Source organism: Abramis brama (genome assembly GCF_963993115.1).
Source record: "Abramis brama genome assembly, chromosome: 3".
NCBI lineage: Eukaryota > Metazoa > Chordata > Actinopteri > Cypriniformes > Leuciscidae > Abramis > Abramis brama.
Window position 1 is genome coordinate 9,119,669 of NC_139965.1, and position 5,687 is coordinate 9,125,355.

Consider the following 5,687-nt stretch of genomic DNA (forward strand, 5'->3'; position numbering starts at 1 on the left):
TCATACGTCCATTCAGTCCTGCAGTGTGTCTTGTTGGTTAGAGCCCTGTTCAGCATTAACCCCTTCAGTCCCTGTATCCATTATGCAAACCAGCACGTGCATTTTCCAAAATGAATCAAAGCGCCCCTCTCAACCACTATAAACAATAATCTTGTGGTCAATAAAATAAAAATGCATTTGATTTATAATTGATTTGTCAACGTGAATAAAACAGTAGGCTAACGAACTGCTCAAAAGCAGGGGCGGTTCTGGGGGACAAAGTGCCCCCTTCCCCCCTAAATTTGGAATTTTATTGCACCACAATTTTCTGAAAGTGAATGCAATGTGCAGTTTTTCCCATGGCAGAAGTAATGAAAGAGTAATTTATTGTGCCATAACTTTATAAATCTGCGAAGAAGAAACTAGTCGACAACCAATATCGCTTGGTCATTTGGTGTCATTTTGGAGTCTAAATATCCTTTTTTTTTGGAAAGAACCTCAATTATCCTTGTAAAAAGCTAAAAGTAGAAAATACAGTTTTGTGGGAATCACCCTTCAATCTGATGATTTAATTTGCTGGACATAACAAGTGATTACAAAACGTGTTAAACAAGAAACATTAGTGTGTATTAATGATAAGTGTGCTATTAATCACGGTTAAAAAATGTAATCTATAAACACAATAATAATAATAATATATATATATATATATATATATATATATATATATATATATATATATATATATATATATATATATATATATATATATATATATATATATATATATATATATATATGTGTGTGTGTGTGTGTGTGTGTGTGTGTGTATGGGCTGTCAAGTGATTACAATTTTTTTATCTAATCAATTACATGATGTGCAGATTAATTAATCTAGTAATTAATACATTACATTAGGCTGAGAAATTACACCCAAAAGATAATTTAAAGTCATAATTGTGTTAAATGAGAAAACATCAAATACGTGGACATTACAATAAACAGCTTTAAAACGAAACATCTTATTTGATTCAACATAGAATTTATTACACATGAACAAGGCTACAACGGCCTTGAATCTTTATTTTTATTTTTTCTTTATTATTTTTCAGAAGCTGCATCTAAATTGGTATTTAGATATATGTACAGACCAAGATTGGTTACCAACATTCTTCAAAAGATCTTCTTTTAAAGGGATACTCCACTTTAAAATGAAAATTCTGTCATCATATACTCACCCTCATGTTGTTTCAAACCTGTATGAATTTCTTTCTTCTGCTGAACAGAAAGGAAGATATTTAGAAGAATATCAGTAACCAGACAGTTTCTGGTCTCATTGACTTCCATAGTAGGAAAAAAATATACTATGGAAGTCGATGAGACCAGAAACTGTCTGGTTACTGATATTCTTCCAAATATCTTCCTTTCTGTTCAGCAGAATAAAGAAATTCATGAAGGATTGAAACAACATGAGGGTGAGTATATGATGACAGAATTTTCATTTTAAAGTGGAGTATCCCTTTAAGAAAAGAAAGTAAGTCCTACAGGTTTGAAACGAGTCTGACATAAACTTGATTTTTTTTTTTTTTTACTAACATCAAGAAAACTGGACTGTTCAAAACAGAATGTTCGGAAAACGTTCTTAGAACCAACATTTGTTGTTTGTTTGTACGCACGATATTTGCTTCCTTGTATTAATTCATGTTGCACTGGTGCCATCTGCTGGACAGAGAGTTCACATAAAATTGTGTATACCTTTCACTCAATTATTTATTTAGTTTAAAGATGAACATTCACAGCTGATTCTGCGGCAGTGCTAACCTTGAAATGAAAGCAAGAGCACCCGGCATGTACACGCGTGGCATCAACATAAATGCGGTAAATTGCTATGACTGACATAGTAATAATCATAATATGGGACAAAAATATGACGTCAAAGCAGATTTGACATGCATTAAGCGATGTAAATGCAGAGTAATATAATTAATAGAAAATATTAGAATTTTTGCATTAAAATGTTTTTGAAATGCTGTTATAATCAGTGGTGTAGTGGTAAAAAAAGAGGTGGGTAAACTATAAATTCTGGTGGACCACGACGTGGTCACCCGGTAAGGTGGGCCACTGCCTTCCGGTGTATGTGTATCCTGATGACATCGCTATGGGCTATCATTTGATGGTACTATCAGGGCTGGACTGGGACAAAAAATCGGCCCGGGCATTTTGGCCCAGACCGGCCCACTATATGATCATAAACACCACCCATCTTTGCACGCCCTTAATTATATGCATACCAACTCCTATTCATTAAAACCACTAATGCCATGTAATGAGTGATTATAGGAACGAGTGTGAGTTAATAGATTAAATAAGTAAAAATTTGACATTTATTAATCCAGTCGACTATACTTCACAGTGGTGAATCTTAAAACAAGCTATAATCTGCATTGGCATAGGAATACAAGTGTTTCTTACAGGATTTTTGGTAAAACTGTGGTGGGTGGACCTCGGTCCTTCTAGGGGAAAATTGTGCATTTTAATGTTAAATTCATCAATCTGGTGCACTTTGAGAGTTCAAAATTAAAAGCTCCAACCCATATTCAGTGTGCAAATTAAACAAAGAAAAATTCAAACTTTTAGTTACAGTGTCTATTTACATTACACTACATAATAATAGTTATAATATTAATCCAATGACAGTAATTGACATATTTTGTAAAACAAATGCACTAAAAAATAAAGGAAACTTTCATAATTAGTTTTGTACCAATTTCTGTACTTGAAAGAGATAAGCACATGATCTTTTATTTTGACGCAAACGGCATCAAGCTTTTATTTTGGCGGAAAACATGGTTTACAAACGCCTCTCATTAAATTTCTAGTGAATTGTGGTAATCGTCAACTAGGCAGATGTGGAAATAATCTGTAACTCGGTATGTGTTTTGAAAGTAGTTCTGCTTACCGCAGGCTCTACACTTTCTCATCTCTCTCCTGATCCTCCTCACTATCATCATCTGCCACTGGAGCTGATGAAGGTCAGAAAACATATATTTTGACACATAAAGTGTCTGCTTTAAGGGCCTGGTTCTATTTTTTCACGCTATTTCTCTGCACATTCCTTGCGTTTCTTCTCCATCTCGCTGACTATTTTGACAGATACACACTGACACTGCTGCACGCTCGCTCACTCGTTTAAAGTTGTGATTTGGCCAGCCCAGTGTCAATCAAGAAAAGAACCAATGGGCCGCTGATCTACATGTTTCATGGGCTGGTCTGTCAGAAAAAAAAAAACTAACACTGACTTTTTCTGACCAATGCATTACACCGGCACAAACCCAGCGCCTGTTACAGGGAAATACCTTATATGGGTTTGTATCCTGTTGTGACGTTGTTGGTCCCGGTTTGCGGGCAGTTGTTGTTATGGCGTACGCTAAATAAAGACGCATATGGACTCAGCTCCTGTCTGCTTATTAGATACAGAAACATGGTGTCAGAAGTACACACTCGATCCTGAACATGGCTTTAAACAGTATTCCTGCCCCTGAGGGCATGCGGATGTCAGGGGACATATCCAAAAATTGGGACAATTTCAGGGCGGAATTCGAGGACTATGAACTAGCTACTGGGCTTATCGAGAAGCCCAAAGAGGTGAGAGCGGCCGCACTGCGGCGATTAATGGGTAATGAATGTCGGCATATCTACAGTCATAACATTGTGTTGAGCGAGGAACAAATGAAGGACCCGAAAGCCATACTGGATGCGTTGGGGGACTACTTCAAGCCTGCGAAAAATGTGATCTACGAAAGGTACATGTTCGGTTGTTGCAAGCAGGAGGTGGACGAGCCTATAGACAGTTTTCTCACGAGGCTGCGGGAACGAGCATCAACCTGTGAATACAGGGAGCTCAAAGACGAAATGATTCGTGATAGACTTGTCCTGGGCATTGACAATGAAAACACCAGGCGGCGCTTGTTGCGTGAACGTCAGCTGACTTTGTCACAGTCTGTCGAAATATGCCGGCTGGCAGAAGCGACGGAACAACGCGTAAAAGCTATGGACAACACAGTCAATGACACTGTGAATATTGCACAAGCACAAAGGCTGAAACGTAGGGACGGTGAAGTGAGTAAGGAGCAAATGCTCAGAACCGGGAACTGCAAGTATTGTGGGGGTGGTCACAAGAAAGGCAGAGATCAGTGTCCCGCATATGGAAAGACTTGTCGATCATGTGGTGTATTGAATCATTTCGCTAAGGTTTGTAGAGCCCGTCAGAGAGCCGACAGGTCAGACAGAGTGAATGTATTGATGGATGATGGTCAGGATGAGCAAGGGCCCTACAGCGAGGGTCGACTGTTTGCGGCTGAGGAATGCATTGACACAGTAAAGTCCCCAGGTCCAAGATGGTTCGTTAACCTGACATTTAATAAAAGAAAGCAGGCCTGTCAGCTAGATACGGGAGCAACTTGTAACGTTATGAGCCGGATAACCAAAGAGAAACTGGATCCAGAAAGCCCCCTGCATCCGAGCACAACAAGACTCAAATTGTATTCTGGTGCCACAATGCTTTCCCTGGGGCGATTTCACACAGAATGCACTATAAAGAGCACCAAACACAAGCTAGTTTTTGAAGTGGTTGAAGCCGATCAAGAGCCGTTACTCTCGGGTGACACATGTGAGCGGCTGGGACTCATGAAATTCACCATCCCAGAAGAGCTTCATAGACTGATTGCATACTCCGACATGCCTCTCACAAAGCAACAGTTAACTAACAATTTTAAAGACGTGTTTAACGGCCCAGTCGAGTCAGTCCCAGGAGAGGTCCGCTTTGTGCTCAACAGCAGCGTGTCACCTGTGCAATGCGCACCACGGAACGTGCCAGTGGCCTTGAAAGCCAGAGTTAAAGAACAGCTGGATAAATACATGAGAGATGGACACATCACAAATGTCACGGAACCCACACCATGGATCAGCAACATGGTAGTCATAGCCAAGCCAGACAAAGTAAGAATATGCATTGACCCAAAACACCTTAATCAAGCACTGCAAAGATCGCACTACCATATGCCAACACTGGAAGACGTTCTGTATAAGCTACCCAAAGCACGTCTGTTCACGCTGGTGGACGTTCGAGATGCATTTTTACACTGCAAACTGGATAATGAAAGCAGCTTAATGACAACTTTCTGGACACCGTGGGGGCGGATGAGATGGTGTAAACTGCCCTTCGGCGTCTCCATAGCACCAGAAATCTATCAGCGTAAACAACACGAGCTGTTGATGGGGCTCCGAGGCATAGAGCCCATAGCGGATGACATACTGGTTGTCGGCTGCGGTGACTCGGACGCAGAGGCCGAGTTAGATCACGACAGAAATCTCCGCGCTCTGATGGAGCGATGCAGAGCTGTGAAACTCCGGCTGAGCGAAAAAAAGGTGCAATTCAAACTCAAAGCGGTACATTTTCATGGGCACATACTATCAGCGGAAGGATTACGAATTGACCCAGAAAAGACGAAAGCAGTCCTGGCAATGAAGACACCACAGGACGTAAAAGCAGTTCAGCGTTTCATTGGATTCGTAACGTATCTGGCCAGGTTTCTCCCACGGCTCTCAGAGGTATGCGAGCCGCTTCGCAGGCTTCTGGACAAAGAGGTAGCGTGGCATTGGCTCCCTAAACACGACGAGGCGGTTCAAGAAATAAAACGTATGGTTAC